The 27,629-nt window shown below is 33.7% G+C and overlaps 1 long non-coding RNA gene across 1 annotated transcript in view; it reads left to right on the forward strand.

The window, feature by feature from the left end:
- Nucleotides 1-27,629, forward strand: part of LOC116664206 — a 260,804-nt gene that overhangs the window by 24,712 nt on the left and 208,463 nt on the right. Inside the window, exon 2 of the long non-coding RNA XR_004320601.1 lies at nucleotides 20,972-21,037. This is a non-coding gene — a long non-coding RNA (uncharacterized LOC116664206). The remainder of the gene's footprint in view (nucleotides 1-20,971; nucleotides 21,038-27,629) is intronic.

The raw sequence follows: 27,629 nt of genomic DNA on the forward strand, positions 1-27,629 counted from the left end.
TTTTTTTTTCTAACAGTTACTGTGGAAACCTTGTCAAGTTCCTAGAGATAAATGACACAGTATTGTGGAGTTCCTTCTATGATGGGCTTCCCCGGGAGATTTCATTCTTGGACTGGTCCACACTGAGCCTCAAGGAACTCATCAATTGCATTTCAGGTCTCCTCACCCTGGCATTGCTTCCTGTGGCTGTTTCTGGTTTCCACTTGTGAGTCTCTGCTCCAGTGAGCAATGACTCCCTGTATTCGCTCGATTGTCTCTCCAGTCTTGGTGAGCAGCAAATTGTCCTGTGTTCTCCCTTGTCTTATGGATCCAAGAAAAGTTATTGATATTTCAGTCTGTTCAGCTTTTTACCTGTTAGGATGAAGTGGTGACTTCCATTCCAAGTCCCTACATGTGGAAGTAGAAACCACACTCAACAGTTTTATTTTCTTCCGAAATTCTGCCTTTAAGTGGCCTGTGGCCTGGTTTTTTGTGTTTTGCTTTTTCTTCTTCCTGAACTTACCTCTGTCTTGTAGAACCTGATTATATGAGGTCAAAAGAAGCTAGTTTGTGCATTCCACAATCTGCCTGGCAACAATCTTCATTAAATATCTTTTAGTTACTGTGGGTGACATAAGACAGATTTCTATTTTTCAAGCCTCCAGTAGTAGTTTTATTATGTTTTTTCCTATCTTCACTTGCTTCTCACTCCTAAAGCCAATGCTACATATTTTAGGGTCCTATTATTCTAGCACTCCATTTCTAGTTGCCGATTGTAATAATGGTTGACTATTTCTGTGTAACAAACACTCCCAAATTCAACTAGGTTAGTTGATCTAAGATGGACTCAGTTGAAGTGTATCTGCTCCATGTTTCTCTTATATTGCTTGCAGCAACAGGCTAGACTACACATATTTATCTTAGGGCGATGGTGGAAGTTCAAGAGAGAAAGAATAGTACATGGATTTTTAACTCTTTTGTCACTTCACACCTGCTATAATCCACTAAAAAATATAAACAACATGACCTGTTCTAAAGAAAGCTTGTTTTGTGATATACCTTATGCCCACAGAGGTGGGGCATGGTTGAAGTAAATATTTCTGAATAGTTATCTAATTTGCAACAACTTCATTCTATATTGGTACACATGTTTTTATATGAAATTTTTATTTATTTCTCTCTTTCTGTCTCTAAATAAACACATACATGCACAGCTACTACTAGCCCATATGTAATATGGGGAAAAAGAGTTCTTTCTTGTGGTTGGAGACATTTCTAATGTGCAAGATTTGGTAAGTAAAGTGTCAAATTTTAGGTTATTCTTACCCTTTTGCTTTAAAGTCTTCATAGATTGAATAAGTTGCACCACCAAATACAAATATCTTATAGACATATAACTCTAACAACAGAAATTACAAGTGTTTTCTTAGCAACTCATAGCTTCCTAGACTTGGGACTTGTGGTATGTAAATTCCTATGCCACCTTCTCTAAGCAACAGGTTTTTTTGCATCTGAATCAGCAATAATGCATTCAAAATAGGATCTTTTGGGGAAAGGGTTTGGGAAGGGATAAATTTGGGAGTTTGACATTTGCAAATGTTAGCCACTATATATAAAAATAGATTTTAAAAAAACTAAATTTCCTCTTTATAGCACAAGGAACTATATTCAATATCTTATAATAACCTTTAGTGAAAAATAATATGAAAACAAATATATGTATATATATGCATGACTGGGACATTATGCTGTACATCAGAAACTGACACATTGTAACTGACCATACTTCAGTAAAAAAAAAAAAAAAAAAAAAGGACTTTTACATTGAGATAACATTATGCTTTGTTGCTATGGAAACTATCTACTCTTTCTGAAAAGCTTTCCTAGTCCTCTGTTCTTCTCTCTGCATGTTTTACCCCTCAGACTCCATAGCTGCTACTTTGTGTCTGCCTTTGCTTTGATTTTGATTGAGTGGAGTTTTATGACCTTCATACTCCTAGTATAATCATTTCTTTGATCTGAATTTTGCTTTCTTTTCCAAGAAAGGAAGAGTTTAAGTAAACATTTGTCATTTATTTCTACTATCTCTTTAATTTTTAGATAGCAAATTGTCAAATCTAAGTAAATCTTTTAAAGGAATAAATGTTTAAGTAAATCATTCTTAGTCATTGAGCCTGGATTTTATGATCATTTTCCCTCTTTATTTAAAACTATTAAAAAGCATAAATCCGAACCTTAACTCAGCCAACAAAGCCCCTGAAATCCATGATTTTCCCCAAGGCTTCTGTGAGTGATAGAAATACTGCCATAAACTGCGCCAGTGGGCTACATAAATGGTTCAAAGCCCTCCAAGTGTTTAAACCTAAGAATGCTTCAGGAGAGTGTTTTGTCTGTAAAAACATAGCTGACTTGGGAATATGATGAGAGTAGTATGTCCATCAAGATTTCTGGAAGGAAAATGAATCTCCTACCTTCCTATCTTCTACAGTTTTTTCTGATGGAGCTTTTTGAAATATGAGGTCATACTCAGAACTTGAAGATCATTTTCAGTTAGGAATTGATCAAAGATATATGAATAGTGGAATTTTGATAAGGACAAGGTAGAAAGTATCAATAATCCATATTTAAATAGAGTTGAGATATGCCTTTTAATTATTCATACACAGCTTTGGCATGGTGACTTGCTGTTTGGAACACAATAGAATGGCTTTTGGTGCTTATAATGGTTAATTTCATGTGTCAACTTGGCTAGCCTATGGTGTCCAGTTGTTTGGTCAAACACTAGTCTAAATGTTGAAGGTGAAGATATTTTATAGTTGTGATAAGCACTTAGAATCAGTTGATTTTAAGTAAAGGAGATTATCTGCAATAAAGTGAATAGGACTCATTTAATCAGTTGAAGGTCTTACAAGCAAAAAGTGAGGTAAGTTTCCAGGAGAAAAAGGAATTCTGCCTTAAAACTGTAACGGAGAAATCTTACCTAAATTTGCAGTCTGTCAGTCTGCCCTATATATTTTGGATTTAACACTAGAACTGCAATCCTTGACTGGGTTTCTGTCCTTCCAGGCTGCCCTTCAGATTTTGGACTTCTCAGTCTTCAGAATCACCATCAGTTAATTCTTTAAAATAAATCTCTTTCTTTATATACTTATATCTCACTGAAATATTTTTTCTGGAAAAAATATTTTTAAAATATTTCTGACATGTTAAAATGGTAAGGAAAACTTAATTTAAGACTCTTGCAATAGGGAGCAAGATCAGGCTCAACTCCAAATACAACAGGGACACATGGAAATTTATGGCCAAGGAGCAGGGTGGGAGGGTAAGGGCAGTCAGTGGATGGAAAGTTACTAAGAAGAGAAATCACAGGGGTAGTTGGGGGCTGTGGGGAGGTGTTCTTGCTAAACCGACTTAATAGGATTTCCACTAAAAGCAGGCCAGGGTGATCAGATATCAAAGGTTGGGGGGGGGGGGCTCTCACTGAGCTGACTTAGCAGGATTCTTGCTAAAACTGGATTTGGCGAGGACACAGAAGTCCAAGGTCGAGGTCTAGTTGAGACAAGGGCTCAGAGGAGCCTAACTAAAGTTTGATCAAAGAGGAGTCTTTGTGAGAACATTGATTCATACAGTGAGTACTTTTCCCAAAGATATCTTCTATTATACATCTAAAAAACATAAGCATATTTTAGCCACATCTTCCAGGAGAGTATGAAGTATGACACGAAATATAAATCCTGTATTAAAAGTTTGTGTATATGCACTAAGATTTGGGAATTCTAGCTCATCTATAAATAATTGGCTAAACAAATATTTTTAGCATCCACGGAATATCTACTTGCCCACCAGGAGTGGAAATTTAGTATTTATAAGGGGAAATGTAGGATAATTTCATTCATTTTTCAAGCAGAGTGTATTTTAAATATACAGACCAGTTTTTAAACTTATTGTATAAAATGATAAACTATGTTCTTTTTCTTATTAAGTCAAATAAGGGATTGTATATTAAATATTTCTTTAAGTGGCAGCAGCTGGCTTACTGCTATGTGAAGTGCAGTCTCAGCTACATCTACTATTTTGAAATTCGCAGAATTGGAACTGAAAATAAGAGCAGATAAAACTTTATTAGCAAATACACAAAAATGTACTCACTTAAATTTAGGCACATAATTCTAAGGAATGGTTTAATAGTATATAAGAAGACCGACTCAGTAAGTGCTGCAGTTGTAAATACTCATCTCTGCACTACTATCCATAACAATGAACTGTTTTTACTATCCAGATGAAGAGGTAATAACAGTGTCAAGGGATTCTACGTAAATGAATCTCATAGGCATTGTAACAGCACATAATAGAAATGACTTTCTCACCTGGTAAATGACTTTCTAAAAGGCAAGTAGTGGTACAAATTCAATTATTTAAAATCTGTGAGTTTCTTTCCTTTCTCCTAGTTAGTATGTCTTTTTTGTTTCCTTGATAATAGGCAAGGGTTTGTAAAGTAGTAATGGAGAAAAAATTATGGATGGCTGATACAAGGAAGTGAGAAATGGAATATATCTTATTATATTGCAAATTTGCCACTTTCCTTTGAATTGATGGAGATGATATCTAAGACAACAAATGACCAACAGGCTTCATGTGCATTTATTATATTGTGTTTTAAGAGAAGATGTGAATAGATGAGTTTTGGTTTTTTTTTTTTTTTTTTTTTTTGTCAACGTAGTACTTTCCTGTACAGCATTTCAGATCTCAAATGTTTGCTGAAAAATAACAGGTCTCTGTAAGTGATATAAGGTGAAGTTACCATCCACAGGACTTAAGCAGATTACTGTGAAAAACTGCATTAAAAAATAAACTTAAACCCATCCATCTTTATCCTGCAAAACAATTAAATACATTTAACATATTAACGTAGATCATGATCTCCATATTAATATAAATTACAAAATTTCAAAGGCTTTTTTCTTTAACCAGACCATCTCATGATATCAGGGTCTATGGAATTACATGTTAGAGATTGTATTATTATACCCAATTACTGGCTCCCTTGCCTGTAAAAGATGACTTGTTCCTACCAGGCACTATGTAACTGGCAGAACCTCATTGTGAAAGGAGAATATATGCTTGTCCCATGGACTTGCGCTTGGACATAAGACTTATTTTGTCCAATAGGATGTGGACAGAAGTGATACAGGCATAGTTGGAGGATAAGCTTTAAGAGCTATGCCATGGATCACCCATGTCCTTTTTCTCTGCCAGGAGGTAATGAAAGAGGTGATGCTTTTAGCCTGGATCATAGAATGAATAGCAACCTGGAACAGAGCTATAAATAATCCTCAAAGGGCATGTACTGTGAGAGAAAATAAACTTTTGTTGTGGATTGCTAAGATTTCAGGGGTTATTTGTTACCACAACATAATTTAGTGAAATCTTTTGGCTGCATATACTTCAGAAAAAAATTCATCCCAAGTGAATGTTTGTATGCTACATCAGAATACAATATGCAAATTTAATTTTTAAAGTGTAGCATCACTGTTATTACAGTCATCCAAATGTATATTGATCTTATGAGTTTATCTTAGTATATTAGATTTCAGTTATCATACAGTGTCAAAAAGACACAATCTGGCTTTTAAGCAGATTCAAGACAAATAGAGAATTCCAATTTTGAACAATGGGAATACATTCTACAAATGCAAACTTTTACAAACAATATTCTTTATATATTAAGTATAACATATAATTATATCTATTTATAATAAAGATTTGCATCAATACTGAAGATAGCATCATTTAACATGATTATATAGCAGTAAAATTAGAAAAAATAAGTATCTAAACTGAATGTTAATAATTAACATACCTATTATACATATATATATATATATAAATAGGTGCCTACAGCTTCAGTCAAGAGTGTCACTAAATTGCTGGTCTAATGGAAACTCCATTCTCAACCCCATCCAAATACTGTTAATTATACCATTAATTGTTTCTCATTGTTTCTGTTAGTGAATCTTAGAGTCTTGGCCAGACTCTCCAGTCCTGAACTATCTTTCTGAATCTAATGGGAAAAGTTTTCTCTTGCATTACTCTTCCTGACTTTCACATTCTTGCCAAACTAGAGATTTTCTAGCCAATCTAGGGTTTTCTGATAAATTGCGAAACCCAATTCTTGATACCAGTTTGTCATGCTTTTTCATTTTATGGTGTCCCAGACTTCTTTTTATGAGATGCTTATTTATTTCTTTTTGCCTCATTGTATTTTTTCGTCATGTCTCAGTATCAGTATGACCCTGTCGATGAAAACTTGTTTGATCCCAACTACATGTGAAAATTAGAACTCTTATAGGACTAATACTTTCTCCTTTACATATTAATTTTATGCGCTTACCATCCATTCTGTTATGCTGCAGTTTCTTTGAGGATAATAGTTGCTCTTTATGTTACACTCAGATATTGGGCTAGGTTTGCAGGTAAAGTTTTGTTATCTGCACATCCCATAATAGAATTCCGTGTTATGCATGGTGTGTACTAGAGCATATTGAACAAATGAATGAATAGAAGTGGGCATGCCTTGTTCAAAAATATCATCTCTTTTTTATATTGTACCACTGAAAACGATCTAATTTTTGAATTTACTAACACATAGCATCTCATACTGATCCTATAATTTTGTAGGTTAAAATGAATTTTATAGGTATGATACTGTAAGTTATTTATGCAAGGGTTAGAAATTTTTAATAATTAGGTTTATTTATTTATCTTTTAGTGGAGGTGCTGAGGATCGAACCCAGGACCTCATACGTGCTAAACATGTGCGCTACCACTGAGCAATATCCTCCCCACTGCAAGGATTAGAAACTGATAGACCTTTTCTGTTATTACTGGGCATTTATATATGCTTGATTGAAATTACCAGATACAGAAAACATCCTTTTTCATAATAATTGATCATCATCTGTGGTTTAAAAAAATTTCCCAAGTTTTATTTAATTCCCCTCAAATGGATATAAATAAAGTTATATATCCACCTCTGAAAATTTTTCTTTGGCTAGTAATAGTTTATAAAACATACATCATTCATTTATTTGAATACTACAGTTTTAGTGTTTCTCTATACTGTATTGTTTTTCTGTTCAGAAACGGAAAATTAGATTTTGCTAAATTTCTGAAAAAGATACTTTTTCTTTGCCTCATGTATCAAAATACTCTAAAAGAAAATAATTTATTTAACAGTCATGTAAGGCAATAAATAACAGCATGAGTTTTACATTCTGCACTTTCATTTAAATTTTCCTTTCATGGATATTAAATTAAAATAAATGTAAGAGCACTTGTTGATAGTATTCTGCCTCAGAAATACTGAATGAAAATTTAGCCATATAAAAATTAAATAAGTATACTTCAGTATTGTTGGTTGTCTATATTTTATAAGGTTACTGTAAAAATTTTACTCTAAGTTTTTTGCTAATATTATCAGATAAGTGTAAAAGTGATGAAAAATATTTTGATTTAGATTTCTGTTCCTAACACTTATATTGTATCAGCCAAATTGAGGGCCCATTACTAGAGTATAAAAAAATTTTTTTTAATTACAGTAGGACAAATTGAAAAAGCAAACAATGGAGAATAGGGCAGGAGAACAAACAAAAATCTAAATGAATTTGCTGTATTGATGAGAAAGTAGTGAGCCAAAGAACAGACTCTTAGTATTCCTTCGGAAGGAGAGTTTGGAAAGAAATAGTTATGAAGTTAAAATCATTAGTAAACTTACTTTGTCCGTATCTCTATGAGTAGAAAGACATTAGAAATACTGTAGAACTCTCCTTAGAGCATCTTCTGAGTTTGCCTCTACCAATTTTCTATTGCTGCCCTGCAAATCCCATCAACTTGGCAGCTCAAAACAACATCAACTTACTGTCTCACCGTTCTGTAGCTTCGAATTCTGACATGGTTTTCACCAGGTTAAAATCGAGCTCACTGAAGGGCTATCTCTGTACTGAAAGCTGTGAGGAAAAACAATTCTTTGGAGTTGTTAGCCAAGCTCAGTTCTTTGCAGTTGTAGAACTGATGTCCCCATTTTTTTTTGCTGGCTCTCAGCCAGAGACCTCCCTTAGCTGTAAGAAGCTCCTCTTTGGTCGTTGCATATGGGCCCCTGCATCTCAGAATAAGCAATGGCAGTTGAAATCCTTCTTATGCATGGAATCTTCCTGAATTTTCTTTCTGCTGCACAGCTTTCTAAAGACTTTTTATTAACTTGGAGACCAAGGAAATAATGTACCATGAATTTAATCTGAAGAATAATGGAAAATTCTAGTGTTCATGGGTAATAAGCCCACTCTTACCTGGTTATGTAGCTACGGGACACGGATATTGATTCGATGGCTGTTTTTTTTTAATCTAGCCAGATGCTGAACTTGGTCTCAATATGTTGTTTAATAGAAAAAGGAAGAAAGATTAATAGAGACACGGATGAACAGGGTAATTAGCAAGCTTGATTAAACCACAGACCGAAAAAGAAAATACACAGAATGGCCTAAACAGAAGTGTTAAATTGCTGGAATTCTTTGAAGAAAAGTAGACATTATTCTCTGTTTATGTCATTCTGTTTTAGGTATATATCCCTGCTTTGATAATATCTTCAGGAAACTATCAGAACACTGGCTAATATATAATATTTTAAAAACATCAGTACGTCTGTATGCATCTTTGTCTACTTTCACTAGCATTGCCATCACACAACAGAGCAAAATAAAATGGAATACTGCAACCCTTAATTTTCTACCGTCTAACACTAAAATCTGCTGCATCCTTTTATTTTATTTTATTTTATTTTATTTTATTTTATTTTTATTTTTATTTTTTTTAATTTAATTTAATTTAATTTTATTTTATTTTATTTTATTTTATTTTATTTTATTTTATTTTATTTTATTTTATTTTATTTTATTTTATTTTATTTTATTTTATTTTATTTATTTTTGGCAGGGGGAAGTAATTTGGTTTATTTATTCATTTTTAGAGGAGGTACCAGGGACTGAATCTAGGACCTTGTGCTTGGTAAGCATGTACTCTACCACTTGAGCTATACCCTCCCCCTTTTTAATTTTAAATTAGACCTTGAACCAGATAACTAACTAAAAGAAGATAAATAAAGGAAAGAAATATTTTGTTTCAGAAATAGTCATTTATAGTATACAGTGTGACAAAAGCTATAGAGAATACTGAGAGAACTTTTTATTTGGGGGCTTTGTCTTTTGCTTCAGTCCAGTCGGTTTTATAAGACTGTTTCTTCCCAAAAGGTGATAAATGATCTTGTTTTTCACTCCTGAGAAGAATGTAGATGGTATTGCAGAAGTGAACACGTTTATAGGGTACTCAAACTTACTGATACAGATCTGACAAAGAAAGTTTTATTCTATAGATTGAGCTGTATGATACAGATAACTTTAAAGCACATGTCAGTGTGAATAAAATCACAAGGTCTAAATAAATGAGGATTACAAATTTGCCAAGAGTCATCCCTCCCAAAAAAGCACAATCCTGCATGATTTCAATGAGGCACATTTCACTTTCCTTTTTTTTATTTATTGAATGTCTATAATGAATGAAAATAAAATTAAGCAAAATCATCTTTACTATTTGTCCTCATGATAAAGTACTTCGTGAACACTTGCAAACCAAATATGCAATCATATATAACAAATGTAGACAATGGACTTTCATTTCAAATCTGAATTATTTTCTCCTCCCAACAAAATAGAGTTACCATGGAAGTTACAAAGTATCTTTTTTATAGTAATGTAAGTGATTATTGCCATGCATCCTAGAATAACTCTTACTATTTCATGAGTATTAATCACTTAAAAGCTAGAAGAATTGATTTAAGGCAAAAAAGGGACAAAATAACAATCAATTATGCTATTTTAAAATATTAGTTAGTAAATAATACCTGTTGTGGTGCATGGAAATATTTAGTGTTACTCTTCTTGCAAATGATAGGGAGAGAAGAAAGAAAAGTAGAATCAAATGGAATATGGACAGAATTTTAGAAGATGTGTACACTTACGGTGACTTATGTTCCTCTGAAACTTACCCCTTAAATCTAGCAACATGTGTATAAAAATACTGTCATACACACATACATACACATATAGAAGTTATGAAAACTCTATTTGTTGCTTGAATCGATAGTGGATGAGCTGGTACAGCTATCCATACACACTTTAAAGCACACCAAACCAGGTATAAGTGAAAGGAAGAATGGATGGGGGACATCCGTGTCTACACTGACATAATCTTTCTGGGTTCATATTTTCACTCTGAAGTCCTCATGTTCACATGTTAAAAATTTAACATCTTCCTGAAAAAGCAGGCTTGTCAGCTTCAGTGAAGGATAGTAAAAATGGCAATAATTAGCCAAAAATATTGGTACTCCTGTGGGAAAAGATTGAATTTGAAACAGGAAGTAAATTTTCTTTCATACAAGGAAGGGCCTGTCTTCCAAAGGGAGTGGAGAGTGTTTGAGTTGCATAGTGTATTTGTGCGTGTGCATGGATGTAGATGGTGCATATCGTGAGTGGAATTTACACTCTAAAACCCCATTCTAGAAAGTCTGCTGGGTTAAAATCTGAAAAACATCAAGTATACACAAAGGCAACATTTTCAGGGTGCTTAGATTTGTGCTAATATAAATATGCAGGGAACTGGAGAGATTGTGAATAATCAGATCCTACACACAAAGAGGTTAACAAAAACAGGAACTGTGGTATCAGTGATTATTTTAAAATAAGGTAGTTGTGCAATGTAATTAAAAAATATAAAGGCACCCATGTGCCAAATTAACCTAAGAAAATTCTCCATGGTGTCATCTACACACAAAAGTCAGTATCTGAAATATAAACTATATTGTTTACTCTTGGAAGAAAAATGATGTCTTTGGACAATTAGTAATGTATTTAACATGCATTTAATTTGATCCAGTAGTACACTGATCTCCAAAAGCATAGATAATCCTTCTCAACCGATGACTAAACTGCTCTCAAGAAAAGATTCCTCACTTAAGATAATGATACATTTCCATGGATTCATATAGCATTAGTTTGAAATGTAGTCCCCACCCTAATGGTTGATACAAAGGAAAAAAAAAAAAACTGGATAGACTCATTGTTGGTGAGATCGTAAGAGCAACTAGAAATCTCATAAATAGTTGCCAGAAGTGCACTTCTTCATTCACTTTGGAGAGCTGTTCAACAATAGCTAAAGGGATATAGCAAATGTAGTTTTAGATATACACTGAAGAGTGTGGAGTGCATATTTGCACATAAGATCCCCCCAAAAGTGTTCAGAGCAGTTTTATTTATAATAGCCACGAACTAGAAACAACCCAAGTATTCATCTAGTGGAAAGTTGTTGAACAAATCGTGGTATATTCATGAAATAGGATTTGGCACAATAATAAAAAGGGTAGTAGTGATACACACAATAGGAATGAATTTTTAAAAAATTTTATTTTGGGTAAAAGAGACTAGACAGATTAGGGTATGTTTCCATTTATAAAGTGCGAGAAAAGACAAAACTTATGTACAGTTAGAGTCAGAATAGTGGTTACCAACAAGGGGCACAAGAAAACCTGCTGGGAGTAATAGAAGTGCTCAATGTCTTAGTCTCTCAGGTGGCTACGTGGGTGCGTACCTATGTAAAACACATGTAGCTCTCCATCCAAGTGTGGGCATCTTACTATATATAAGTCATATCATTTCGCAGAGAAATACTTTACACAGGTTATGAATACTTTATGAAAACAAATTTACAAGTTAAATTGAATCATTATACTAGAAAAACACAACCCTTTGGAAACAGACATGTAAAGAAGCAGGAGATTTAATTAGGTCTATAACTATTAAGCAATTGAAATATTAATTTAAAATTACCCCCCAGTGAAACTTTGGAGATGATTTGTCTTTACCAGTGATTCCTACTACAGAATTTGAAAAATAATTGATAAAAATAAATGGGACATTATCTATATTATTTCTGAGACCTACGTCATCTTTATACCAAAACCTTGAAAGTAAGTCACAACGTGGGATATTATATGCCAATCATGCATTCCAAGTGTATACCCCTTAGAATTAATACACAAAAAAGGGAAAAAATCAGAACAAAGACATTTGAAACATGACATTAGATATGAAATATGAAGAGTTAGAAAATCATTACTCATGTTCTAGGTTAGTAAATTTTAAAGTGACTTGTAAGATGGATGCTGATTTATGAATTGCTGCTGAGAGAGGACGAGAGAGAGAGGGAGAAAGAGAGGCAAAGGCAGAGACAGAGACAGAAAGAGATTTCAGATTTTGTCATTTTCTTCACTTAGTGGTCTACCTAAAAAATATCCAGTTCATGTCTTTATACTTTGCACGCACACACACACACACACATACACACTCATGTACGTATACCACACAAATATATTGTTAGTTTTTTCCATTTTCATAAATTTCTTAACTATAGTGTTATTGATTTTTTTCACTCAACATCATATTTTCTAGATATTTTGGGGGATATATATATAGATTTAGTTCATGGATTATAACTGCTGAATATGAATATAAAAATATACTAAAATGTATTTTCTCATTCTTCTAATTACTGGCATTTCATTTATACCCAATATTTCTCCATTTCAAATAACACTGCTATGAACATCTTTGCACATGTCTTCTTGTATGTTCTCTGGGCATGTAACTAGATATAGGATTTCTTGAGTGTAGCATATGTGCACTAGAAACTTGATTAGATATTGGAAAATTGATATCCAAAAGGAGTTTACAAATGTCTCCATAACTGACAGTGATTGAAAGCTCCTTTTATATGAAAAAAGAGGCTTTTGAATGGATTGGGGGAATGGAATGTAGATTAGAGTTTGAAAAAGAGAAAGTGGGAGAGGAATCATAGAATCAGTGAACACAAACATCTATTTTGTGATGGACACCATAAGAGAAAGGAGAAAGTCATTTATATTATCAATTATTTTCTAGACATTGAGATAACAGCAGTGGACAGAACAGACAAGTTTCTCCCTTTTTGGAGCTTACTTTCTTATCAGGGAGACAGAACATAATCAAATAAGTATATAATAAACAACAAGTTTCTACTGTATAGCACAGGGAACTATATTCAATGTTTTGTAGTAACCTATAATGAAAAAGAATATATGTATGTATATGTATGACTGAACTATTATGCTGCATATCAGAAATTGACACAACATTGTAAACTGACTATACTTCAATTAAAAAATTTAAAAAATTTAAAAATATATACTATAATGTCATTAAGAAGTGTTATAAAGAGGAATAAAATCAGATAAGGAGACAGATGAGAGGAGTAAAATATGTGGGATGGAGGTGGAGGATACAGATGATTTACAGATGAGGCATAGATATGGATAATAGGGTAGACCAGTAAGATCTCAGGAGGTGAGGTGTGAGTAAAAATACCTAAGTGTTGTGAGGATACAAGCCAGGTGACTGTAGAGTAGATATTCTGGGGAGAAGGAACAGGCCATAAGGTAGAAACATGATTGATGTGTTCAAGGCATGACAAAAAGACCAGTGTGGCTGGATTAAAGAGATTGGGGTAGAAGGTCTTAGAAGATGAAGGTAAAAATTTTGGCAGAAGTATGATCATATAGGATCCTTTGGATAGTTACAGACTCAAATGTTATTCCAAGTGTGACCTAACGTCATTAGAGCAGTGAAAACAACTCATGATCTTTTCTTCTTTTTAAAGTATCTTGCTTCCTAGGATAAATTATGGGGAGACAGAGAGACCAAGCATGGAAACAGAGGTGAGGCTAGATGCCATTTCTGTAGTCCAAGTAAAAGATCATCATGGCTGAGAAAAAAATCAGAAATGGAAGAAGTAAATTTGATAGAATTAAAAGTATCGTTTGACAGTATTTGCTGAAGGATTGGTTGAAAAGCAGGGCATAAAGAGAAAAATAGCTTTTTGCCCTGAGCACCTGAGGCAAAAGCAATGACAGTACCTTTGATAGGAAAGCCTTGTGCAGGAGCAGTCTTGAGGAGGCAAAAGAGGAAGTCAAAGTTGTTATACATGGTAAATGTGAGATATTTATTAAGCATCAGAAGGAAGATGTCAAGTAAGCGGTTCTATATGTTAGTCTGGAATTCACAGGGGAGGTTAGGGGCTGGAGTTAAGAACCTGGAGGACCATCAATTTTCTTAAACCCAGTGGACTGTATGTGATCACCAAGGAATAGGTGTAGAAAGAGATGAGAAAAAGTTCATGACGAATCCCTGGGCTCTCAAAATTGTTGGGGGACAAGAAGCAATAGCACAGCTCTGAGAAACTGTTTCTAGAGAAGGAGCAATCAAACCAAGCGGGCATGGCAGTCTGTGGGCTAAGTAAAAATATGGTGTTTTGCTCTGGGTTATCTCCTTTTTCTTGTTTATCTGTATTTCTCTCTAGCCAACAGGCTGTGAGCTCCTTAAGGGAGCTTCAGTTTCTAGAACTCAGCATCAGGGACTTGCTCACAGTAGACATTCATTTTTTGTTGAATAAATGAACAAGCAGATGTCAAAATATCAATAATTCTAGGAGGTGTAGCACAGAATTTTGAATGAAGAATTGAAAATGTTATGTAAAATGTGATAAGAGCTTAATGGCCTAGGACACCCAATAGAGCCAAATGCAGATGTGCTACCTGAGGAGGAGAGTATAAAAGAGGGAGGCTGAAAATTGTAAAGACAAATTTCTAATATCTCACAGCTTTGCCTTGGGCTAAACCTGGGGCTGAGACTTAGATTTAGCAAAAAAAAAAAAAAAAAGCTAGCAAGTATTGAAATTTTGGAATATAAATTACTAGGAACCTAGATTGTTATACATTATTATAGTTTTTTATGTATAATATATCTGCCATGTTGGTTACCTGCCAATTTCTTAAAGAGATAATAAAAGCCTTCATTTTCTGCTTTGACACTTTCAAAGTGTATCAAAGATTCATGAAGGTTAGTAGGTGGCACTTTCCAATAATATATGCATAGTAGATAACCCTGAATCTTATAAGTAAGATTTTTTTCAGGCAAAAATATGATTAAACTAGATCCTGCCTACAGCAAAATTCCATATGTAATTTATTGATATTTTTGGTTGGTTAAATCACCACAGGGGAATTATGTTAGAAAAGCAGTTTGTGTCATCCTAGTGAAACTTAACCCTGTATCCAGTAAATGACAAGCAGTGTTTATATTTCACTTTGCTATGTACCAAAAAGAGCTGGGAATATAAAAACTGTCCTGAATACAGACATTTCTTTTACCTTGGGATAATATTAAGGAACATAAGGGCTTCATATTACTAAACACAATAAACTATGAGGTTCTACTTTAATTAGTGATCTGGTATCATTTAAAATATTTTTATGTCAAGGAATAAATGAATATAACAAGATAAATAATAGATACTTTTCTTTTGAAAAATCTCTAGAAGGTTTAAAATAATAAACAAGACAATTTTGTTCTTCACTGTTGTTCCTACATAATACAGTTGAATGAATCATTATCAGTGAATTACAAAATATATATAGAATTTTTCTGGGCTTAGTAATAATAAAAATCTTTAATGTGAAATTAGTCAATATGTTTTGGTTTTAGATAATATCTGACAGTGCAGATGTGTATGATGAAGTGAAGTAAATGGTGAACATTAACTACATTTGGATAATATAGGTAACCATATGCAAACATTGAAGAGCATAAAAAGGATTTAAGGGGAGAATATAGGATTTAGATTAAGACAGGTTCAGGGTTTAATTGTAGTACCACCAACTATAAGTCCCTGAGCAGTTATCTTGTCTGAGTTTCAGTTTTCTCATCAGTGTTTAATGGGGGAAATTTACATGTATCTCTCAGTTAAATGAAGATGAAGTAAAATTGTGAAAATTGACTATGATTAACTAAAAGTGTATGTGTCTCGTCAAGCACCAGACTTCATTTGGTATTGCAAAGTATTACATAATCTTTGAATTGAAAGTGACTTTGTAGTTTCTCTTGTAGAACATGTTCCCAAAGGAACTGTGAAGATAAAATCTTGTCTATAGGAGTTCACAAAGTCTTTCCATGTGTCTTGAAATCAATAAACGAAGGTCAGTGCGTGTTACTAAAAAATAATCTTGAATTCAACTGAGGTTTTTTTTTTAATCTGTCTATCATCCAATCATTAATCAAGTCTATGTTCAGAGAGCATAGTTTAGACAAATACTGTATGTAGGACTGCCAGCTAATGTACAGAACAACTAGTTATATTTGAATTCTGGATGTAAAACACACTTTTTAGTATCAGTTTGTCCCACAAAACATTTAGGACAGGCTTATACTAAAAAAGTGTTACTTGTTTATCTGAAATTCAAATTTAACTGCATTTCATGCATGTATATTCGCTAAATCTGGTAGCCCTAACTATAAAGTTTTCAGATTTTAGAAACAATAAATGCAAGATAGTGTTGCAGAGTAGCTATAATATGGCAGGCAGTGGATGAATCAATTGTCAATTCTACTTTTCCTCCTGCTGTTAGTGGAGTGATTTAAACTATCTGGATCATATTCACCTTATTTTCTGAAAAGAGTATGGTAATTCAAAAATTATCCTAGGTGAGTCTATCTTGATTGAGTTTGGGGATCTAGAGTTCTGTAAAATGTAATTAAAATATTTATTTCAAATATCAGACATGCAATTTATTGCCATGTGATCTTATTTTAAAAGCACAGTAAAGTTAAGCTTAAATATCATGTTAAAACAATTCTCCAAGTAGTAATATATTGGTCTAGAGGTTTCTCCACCAAGAGTTCTAAACCAAAAGCATTTAACCTTGAAAAAAATTGAATTTTTTGTATCTTCCTATTGTTGATAAAGAGAAATATAATCACTTACCATGGCTTTAAAATAACTTTACAAATTAGATTCTTGGAAGTGCATAATGTTCTAAAAGGTAATATTCCACTGGGAAGAACAATAGTATGATGGTCAAAGCCTTTAAATATAACTTTACATTATAGAAATCATTATAGAAAGATTGAATTTTGACAGTCTTGAACAGTGTTGAAAGAAATTAAAGAAGACCTAAAAAATAGAAAGATAACCAATTTTTTTCACGGACTAGAAGACTGTATTGTTAGAATGGCAATACTTCCCAAATTGATCTACAGAGTCAACACAATTTATATCAAAATCCCAGCTGTGTTTTTTTAACAGAAATTTTCTAGCGGATCCAGAAATTCATATGGAAATTCGAGGAATTCAGAATAGTTAAAATGATCTTGAAGAAGAACAAAGTTGAAGACTCACCCTTTGTGATTTCAAACTTTCTACAAAGCTATAATAATCAAGGCAGTGAGGCACTTGCATAAGAATAAACACTTAGAGCAGTGAAAAAGAATGGGAATTTTAGAAATAAACCTTTATATTTGTAGTCAATTTATTTTAGATAGGGAGTAAAGATAATTCAATGAAGGAAAGAAAAGTCTCTTCAATAAATGGTGCTGAAACAACCAGATATCTGCATGTAAAAGAATAAAATTGAATGCCCATCTCACATCATATGCAAAATCTAACTCAAAATGAATCATAGACCCACATTTAATATCTAAAACTATGAAAATCTTAGAAGAAAGCATAGGAGTCAATCTTGGAATCATGGGCCTAGGCGATACTTTCCTACGTAGGATACTAAAAGCAAAAGCAACAGGAGAAACAAAAATAGGTAAATTGAACTTCATTAAAGTTAAAAATCTTTGTGCTTTAAAAGATACTACCAAGAAAGTAAAAAGGCAGTCCGCAGGATGGGTGACAAGATTTCCAAATCATATATATATATATCTATCTTATAAGTAACTTATATCCAGAATATATTTTAAAAAAAAAAGGTTTTACAACTGACATTTTAAAAATAGGCTAAGATTTGAACAGATATTTCTCCAAAGGAGATATACAAATGGCAAATGAACACATGAAAAGTGTTTAATATCGTAAATCATTCATTAGGAAAATGCAAATCCAACCCATTATGAGATATAATTCAAACCCGTTAAGATTGCCACAATAAAAAAGTTGGACAATGACAAGTGTTGGTAAGGATATAGAGAAATTGTTACCCTCAAAAATAATTAGTGGGAATATGAAATGATTCAGCCACTTTGGAAAACAGTTTGGCAGTTCCTCAAAAATTTATGTATAGAATTACCATTAAAACCCATCAGCTACACTCCTAGGAATATACATGAGATTTAAAAACACATATCTATAAAACAAACTTGTACACTGATGTTCACAGCAGCATTTATAATACCCAAAAGAAAAATCTCGTATTTCTATGAATTGATGAGTAGATTAAAAAATGCAGTATATCCATCCAGTGGAACATTATTCAGCTAAAAAAGGAATGTAATATGTGCTACAACATAGATGAACTTTGAAAATACTATGCTAAGTGAAAAAAGCTGGATCCAGAAAACCACACATTGTGTGATTCCATTGATATCATATCTAGAATAGGCAAATCAGTAAAGACAGAAAGAGATTAGTGATAGTCAAGTACAGGGAAAAGGGATAATGGATCATGCCAATGAATATGGGGCTTCATGTGGGGTGATGAAAATGTCTAAAAGTAGATACTGGCGGTGGTTGCTAATCTCTGAGTATACTAAAAACCAATGAATAGTACACTTTAAAAGACTATGCTTTATAAACATGTATTTTTATCTTAATAAAGCTGTTATGAAAATGAAAAAGTGATTTTAGAAATGAAAGTTGTTGAACTAATTGACTACTTAAATTTTTAAGAGCTGCTGGCCTACCTTACAGTTAGCATAGGTGTGTAGAAATCCACCTGAGTTTGGAAATCAATAAATCTGTGAAATTCTTGTGCAACAGGAGCCAGGGTCAAACTAAACTATGCTGCGTAACCAGGCTCCTGAGATGGGGCTATCTACAGACCGTCTTCTCATTGTTGACTGACTTTGTTTTATTTGGCTTTGTTTTCTCATAGCACTTTGCATTTGTACTCTTAACTATTGGTCTCCTATATGGCGGTATGTACTCTAGAAGGGCATAATATAATACAAAATAGGAAGACAAGTTAGACAATTTTCTTACACTATGTAGAGAGACCGTCTGGATATCTAAATATCTAGGTGATATTTCTGCAAAGAGGAGGAGCTTAGAGTGACATCCCTGTGTGTGTGTGTGTGTGTGTGTGTGTGTGTGTGTGTGTGTGTAGACAGAGAGAAATGAATTATATCTTCTAAACATTTTCAAGTTTTCATTTTCAACTAAACATTACCAAGTAGAAAAGTATCATAAAACTATCTCTGCACAAAAACATGGATTAGAGAAAATACTAACAATACAATTGAAAGGAAACAGTGATAAAAGGTAAGCTGGACACCGCTATCTCTAGAAAGAGCTCTTGACTAGCCAAGATTATAAAGTATAAATGATGAGAATGCAATATAACATTAGGAAATATAAAACTTACAACTGCTCTGCAGTATAAATGTGACATCTTAACAAGATAGAGTAGAAATTATTTTTCAAATAATAAAATACATTCATAGAAAATATATTTTTGAAATATTTTGGAAATAGCTCCATTTTTATGTGTTAGTGTGGCCCAAAGAAATACACAAATGTCACCAGTGTAGGAAATCTAAAATTGAACATTTGAAAGGCAGAAAATCTTTTCTACTCTTTAAGGAGCAAGGGGATTCTGCTAGTTTTAAAATGTTTTTTAAGTATAGAAAGTTTAACACTTTCTAATTCATTTTAAAATACCACTTGATTGCATCAGCAAAATTGATGTGTCCTAGCCAACTTTCAACAATAATAAAAATTTATAATTGGTTGACAAGGTTAAGAAATGAGCATCATAAGTACTCATAGAGAACAATGTCTCTTTACAATTTAGCAGGCACCTTATGAGAAAAGCATTGTTTTCATTGATGATAAACTTAAAACAAGTCTAAAACAATGAATCTAGACTTAGGACCTTCTAATCACTTTTGAATGAAGAGTGAAAAAGAGAAACAAAATCAATGATTTACTGTTATCGTAAATAATCATAAGGATGGATTTTATCCTTGTTTTATGGGACGAAATCTAAGCTTCAGATACGCTGAATAACCTTCCCAAGCTGATTCAGGATTCAAACCTACACTGTCTGACTCCCCAGCCAGGCTTGCTGCACTTCGCTTAGGAGTTACTGCTCCTTTGAATAGAAAATATTTTAACCTGTTAAGTTAGGCAGAATTATTTTTTCCCAACTTGTAATTCATCCGACAAGGGGTATGTTGAGTTCCTGTCTCATTGACTTTAAGTTTGGCCAGATGATGTGCTTTGGCCAATAAGAGGGGAATCGAACAGCATTGCCCCATCACAGTGGATGCTTTAAATATGATTGTGTGGACCCTCTGTCTCTCTTGTGCTCCTTCCCTCTACCACCAGCCTGATACAGCCTAGAGGACAGTTGTTCTTTTAGTCTGGATCTCAGGGGAGAAGGCACATAGATCCTGGTGGAGTCCAGTGGAGTCACAGCCAATGAGAAGCTTTCATGTAACATAAGCAGGAAATAAAAGTTTGTTTTGTAAACCAATGAGATGAGTGTTTCTCTTTTTTCTTTCTTTCTTTTTTTTTGCACTACTGTGAAAGTTGAAAACGTATATCCTATTTAACTCTAAGCTTCACTAAGTGTCTACTCTTTCATAGATATTTTAAATAAATGCATATATAATAAGACAAACTGTCTTATTACGCCTAGACAGGACTGTTTCTGCCTTTATAGGTGAAAAATATGATTTGGCAGTTATACTATGGAAGGGAGGAATTTAGCAAATAGATAATTAAATGTTTATTGGAATTGGTATGGTTTAGATCACTGTAGAGAATAAATATCTTATGTTTTTGTCTCTTTTAGGATGTGTAACGAGATTTGTTGTAAGGAATATTTATCCTCCCCTGCAAAACCTCAGGAACTGAGTGAGTAAGTGTGCAAACAAACTTGTGTGCTTGGGATGACAAAAACAATAGTCATATTCATACAATATTAAAAAAAAAAAAGTTTTCCACTACCAGTCTATAGCTGAAATTTACTTACTCATTAGTTGCAGTCAGATCAGCAAAAACTGGCTTTTCAGATCTCACTGGCCCACTAACAGAACTGTTTACCGAAAATATAATTCTACATGATATTGCCAATTGATATTAGGTGCCATTATAAGGAAAGCTACAGTCTCATGAAACTCATTGTACCTGTGTCTCTTTTAAGGATAATGTGATGATGTTGTTTATTACACAACAGAGAAATTTATGTCTGCAGTTTATACAAAGAGTAATCTGCTTCTCTTCAGCAAATGGTTTGATCTTATCTTTGCTGCAGATTTGTCTAACTAACTGGGTTTCTTTTGTTTTACGAAGCTAAAAATCTTAATTTAAATTTGGCATTGATTTTTTCTTAGCCATAATTTCCTCATACTTTTATGTCATTACATTCTTGTTCAGTGTTTGTTTCTTTTATTTTAAGTTCATTTATCATGTTATATTTTATATATCATTGTAAATCCTTTAAAACCTTTCTGGAACAAATTTTAGCATTGATATAGAAATACATATTTTTACAGTTCTGACACGAATCCATATACATCATTAGCTGCTTTCTCAAAATACAAAAATGATAAATGATGGTTCAATTTCCTCATGTAAAAAAAAAGATTACCAATTATATAATATCTAAGGTCTTTTTCAGCTCAAATAGTATAAGATGGTATGAATTCTTGTTCTTAAGCAAAACCAACAATTACCAAGTCCTTTCCATTGACATCCACTACTAATAAGACCTAGTATAGGAATAAACCTTCCTTGAACAAGATTTCCTTCATCACCTGGTTCTCAATAAGAACATGCTTCTCATGCTTTCATGTGCATATTAATCACCTTAGGATCATGTTAAAATGCAGTTTCTGATTCAGAAGTTATGGGGGGGGGGTCTGAAATTCCTCATTTTTAAAACAGTGATGCTAATACTGCTTGTCTGCAAATCATACACAAAAAAGATTAAACTCAACTAAATGTTGTAGAAAATAATTTGACGTTAGCTACCATACAGGAACAATATACGGCTGCACTCAAATCTGGGAAAAAAATATACTAGGGACCTATGACCACATTGAGGTCTGAATTTCAAAAAAATAGTAAAAACACTACATTTATCTGACCACTGACCTGAAATTAACCTATTTTCAATCAAATGGATGTTTGCATTGTGTAGCTTATAAAACAAAACAATATGCAGCACAGGAACCTAAAGATTAATACATGAGTAAAAATTCTTCACCTTGAGAAAAAAGGTACAAGAAAGAAGTTGCTAGATCCCACATCAGAATATGAGTTCACAAATTTCAGCATGTTATAAAAACAAGTTCTGGAATTGAAGTTGTATAGTTAGCTGAAAGAAGACATGATTGTTTATGCGTTTTGTTTTGATTTAAACAAATCTGTTGGCATTCTGCAAAGAGAAACAGAGACAAATGGTTTAAACAGACCTTCGCTCAGTGTTTCAGTACACTGCCATAAAACAAGTTAGATGAAATTAAGCATGCAGCAAGATGGAAAATTTTTGCTGGCGTTATCACAAGTGCTTACCATAAATGTATTATAGTACATGCAAAAAGACTGCAAGGGAAACTAGTGCTATCAAACTGAATTGATTTCATCTGTACTTTTCATCCTGGGTGCCTCTGTGTGTTTATTTTGGTTTGCTTTGTTTTGTGTCATTATCATTCACAAATGAAATATGCAGAAAAACACACCATTAATTTTCTCCATTATTTGCAAAGCATTAATGAGGAATTATGTAAACATTGATATTTTTAATGAAGACAGCTTTCCTTTTAGTGAAGTTATTGGGGCTAGGGGGATAGGAGTGCTTCATGTTATTAAAAATAAATCTGCAGAAAAATATAATAAGTTTTTTTGACACTAGACCGTGATCTTCTTAGGGGATTTTCATTTTATTCGTCTTTGGAACCTCAGAGCCTAGCATTAACTGTTGGCAAATAATTATATGCTAAATCATTGCTTCTTCATGCTGTGTCATATAGTCATAAGAAAAATCTTATTAGGTCAAATTAATGCTATATTAAACTCAGTTTTATGTTATTTAGAGTATAGCCATCTAAGCCTAATTATAGGAGACTATAAGAGTGATGAAGGAGGTTAGGACAGAAACACACTGCCATATGATCTTTTTTATTACAGAAACAAGAGATATATGATCAATGGAAAAATATAAATATTTCTCATTTTAATTTTACAAAATATATAGAACCATTCTTGGCTAATAATAAATATTGTATGATATTTTCATGATGCTTAGGGTTTCTATTCTGGCTTTTTAGTTAATTGCCATAAGGCTCATGGTTCAGGATTTTGAGACTCCTCTTAAAGTCATACACTAAAAAATTTTGTCTCCTCCTCAGTTTTATCAATCAGTTTTCCTCTTCTCTTGATGATGAAAGTAAGTCATATAGACATAATCTGCATATATTGTGCAACTGATTTTTTTTTTAACTTAATGCCTATTTTTGCCAATGACTATACCAACGAATAAGACCTAAGTTTACCTTCCTCATGTTCACAGTCTAGTGGGTGCTGTCACTGTTTTCTGAACTTGTAGTTCACAATGTTGCCAAAAGCAAAAGCCTCATTTCATGATTCACTCAATTTTTAATTAAAATTTTATACTTCTTTGTATCAGCACTTTTAACAGTCCCACTAATTTGATACTTTTAACTCACATTGGACTTTAATATTTACTAAATACCTTAACATTAAGCATAAACTCAGCAGAAATACAGTAGACTAGTGGGTGAATGGGTCTCTACCTAGGCTATAAAATCAGATTCACCTAGAGAGCACTTAGAAATATCTATGCATGACAAACAAAAAATATACAAAATGTATATGAGGAAAAGCTATAAACACTCCTGAAACATTCAAAATTAGACTTAAAACAGTGGAAAAGCTTATGTTGTTCTTGAATAATGATAGACATAACAGATATTAACATATTTTCCAAAGCACCTTAAATCAAAATTGTATTTGTTGATTCATTAATAGATCAAATGGGTAAGGATAGGAAATTCACAAATAGATTAAAGTACATTTAAACATTTTGGGGAGAGGGAGGGAGGGAGAAATGAATAGATGAAGCACAAGGGATTTTTAGGGCAATGAAATTTTTCTGTATGATACTATAGTGGTGGCTACATGTCATTATGCATTTGTCAAAACCCATAGAATTTGTAACATCGAGAGTGAACCCTAATGTAAACTATGGACTTTGGTTGATAATAGTATGTCCATGTTGGTTCATCAATTGTACCAAATATGCTGCACTGATGAGGGATGTTGAGGGTTGAGGCGTATATATGTGTGGGTGGGGAGGGCTATGTGCGAACTCTCTGTATTTTCTGCTCAGTTCTGTTGTGAACCTGAAACTGCTCTAAAAAAATAGTTTATCAATTAAAAAAAAAGAGGTAGACAAAAAATTTAAATAAAGTACATTTAAATATTTTGTATATGATAAGGTAGCAAATAAATCAGTGGAAAATGAAGGATTTTTTTGAGAAGAGGTACTGGGTAATTGGTTAATCATGTTACCAAGTCCAAGCTCCTACTGCCCACTGCATGACAGGCCAATAAATTGAGAGAGGAGGTGTTGAGGGAAGAAACAGTGACTTTATTTGGAAAGCCAGCAGACTGAGAAGATGTCAGAGTTGTGTCCCAGTGAACCATCTAATCTGAGTTAGAATTCAGGCTGCTTTTATACTAAAAGGTAAAGGGATGTGGCTTGTTGTTGCAAATTACTTGGTGCTGGCCAGGCCCTGGAGGGCACGTGCTGATCCTTTCTTCTTGCAGCTGTCCAAGTAGGTCTGGTCACGGTGTTCCTATAAACCTCCAGTGAGACAAGGGATGCCCAGTAGCTGGTAAAATGTTATTTCTCAGCGTGTCTGTGAGGATATTTCCAGAAGAGATTAGCCTTTGAATTGGTGAACAAGTAAAGCTGACGGCCCTCTTTAATGTGGTTGGGCACTGTCCAATCTGTTGAGTGCCGGAAAAGAACAAAAAGGCAGAGGAAAGGAGATTTGCTCCCTGGTTGAGCTGAGACATCCATCTTCTGCTCTCAGACATCAGCACTTCTGGGTCTTTGGCTTTGGGCCTCAGTTGGGAATTAACACCATCAGCCCCATTCTTAAACCTTTGAACTAGGACTGACTTACACTACTGGCATTCCTAGTTCTCCAGTTTGCAGATATTAGATCTTGGGACTTCTCAGCCTCTATTAGTATGTGAACCAATTCCTTTAATAAATCTCCTCATCATATAAATATTCTATTGGTTCTGCTTGTCTGGAGAACTGTTTCTTGTAAAAACCTAGATGCAGTGACTAACATTTTAGCAAAGAGTACCCTTAGTGCTTAAATTGCGATCTCTGTTTACCATTTCTTTATCCAAAGAAACAAGACTCCTTAGATAAACAGCAGGACATGTACAATATGAAACTGAAACTTCCTGTTCAGCTAGAAACCAAGGATGCTATTAAAATACTACTGGTGTTTTGCCATAAGGAGACAGATGCCAGTGTGAAGAGGCTTCCATTAGCCGTTGCGTTGCAATATGAAAACCATAAAACCATCTGTGGAGTATTTTTGCCATAAAATAAAATATCTAATTTTTATATAAATTAGTTTACAGAAACCAGGTAGAAGAAAACATTAGATGCCCCAGGTGTACAGTGTAGAAAATCCAAATGTCAGGTGTTCTGTAAGATAAATGAGAAGAAAAATTTTTAAAAAGAAAATCTCCTATAAAAGAGATTTAAAATGCATGTAATTTTTGAAACATGTTTGACTTACTATTTGAAAAAAAAAAACTTTAAAATTACATTTCTAAGAAAATCAAAGCTCTATGGCCTTGATAGGATATTTGATGCTATGAAGATGTTATAGATTAAATTCACGTGTGATACTGTCTTCGTTATTTTTTTTAGAAGTGTCTTCACTTAACAATATGTAACAAATTATTTATGGATGAAATGATGTCACTTCTAAGATTTGCTTTAAAATTAACTATGGTTGGGTCGGGGAGGTGGAGGTAGAGAAAGAAGAAAGAGATAAAGATGAAATAAATGGCCATATATTAATGGCAGTTGTAAAAGAGTCCTGACGGGTATTGTATTGTCCTTTCTAGTCATAGGTGCGTGTTTGAAAGTTTTCAAGATGAAAAGTTAAAAATAAATAAGTAAACTAACTATTGAATGCTGCAGAACAAGCAAACCAACCGAACAACAAAGCAACACATGGGAGCAGTATCATTAGAAGTGAAGCCTGAGTGTTTCAGTGTGTTAGGAGTTCCCAGGTAGTGTAAATGTGCAGGCAGATGTAAGGACTAGTGCTAAGGAACAAGCTGGTCCAGGCAAAGTGCCACAGACAACTTTAACACGTCTGGTTTTGGGGTTTTTTTGTTTTTTGTTTTTTGTTTTTTTTTTTTTTTGAGTAAAGGTAGATTTGTTCAGAGAGATACATTGAAAGGCAAGAGAAAGGCCACGAGGTGTGGGGGTTGGGTGCTCAGATTAAAAGTAGGTACACTCTCCATAGACAGAGTGTGGGCCGTCTCCGAAGAGGGAGAGGGGACAGCTTAACACGTCTGTTGATGTAAGTAGATTTGACCACTGTAGCTTTCTTTGCTATTACAAATTTTACATATAATTTTTCTGTCATGTGAGTTTATTTCAAAGGCACCCAAAGCTGATAACAAACCAGCTTCCAAATAAAGTGGGTTTTTTGACATCTATGAAAGTAATTGAGCCAAAGCAGTTTTACAAACTTGAAGTCATCATTCTCCTTAGGGGCTTTTTAAAGAGAATTGAAAAGTCTATATAGAAAAGAGAAATAAAGAGTAAGAGCCTTAGAATGTTAGTGATAAGTACAGTATAGTGCTTTCCTTGAAAATGGAGGGAAAATAGATGTACTTTCCCTTCTTTTCAAACCAAATGAAGGCAAAATAGGAGATATTGGCCAGTGTAGGATGAAATTTATGGGACATATGAACTGATTTCAGATTCTGCAGGGACAAGTCTAAATATAAATGACTATGGTTAAAAGGCTTGAAGTGGGAAAGAGAGAAAGAGAAGGAAGGAAGGAAGAGAAAAGAAAAGAAAGCAAAGAAAAGAAAGAAAAAAGGGAAGGAGGGAGAGGGAAAGGAAGAAAGGAAGAAAGAAAGAAAGGCACTGCTAGGAGTCAGCACTTCCCCAGTGGGTGACAGACCTGCCTATTACCAAGGACCAGCTGTGGATCAGCCTGGAGATACTAAAAGGAATTCTATCCAGGAGGGTCCCTGGAAGGCAAGGAGGTATCAGTGCAATGATAAACTGCCAAATGTCCTAGACTAAGAGACTGTTGAAAATCAGTTAGCTAGAGAAAGTAGGAAAGAACTCTGCTTGAAGTTCTCTATCAGGAGAAGAATACACACACACACAGCCCCAAAAGAAAGACTCAGCAGCTGAACGTCTGGCG

The sequence above is a fragment of the Camelus ferus genome, chromosome 6, assembly GCF_009834535.1.
Source record: "Camelus ferus isolate YT-003-E chromosome 6, BCGSAC_Cfer_1.0, whole genome shotgun sequence".
In the NCBI taxonomy this organism is placed as follows: domain Eukaryota; kingdom Metazoa; phylum Chordata; class Mammalia; order Artiodactyla; family Camelidae; genus Camelus; species Camelus ferus.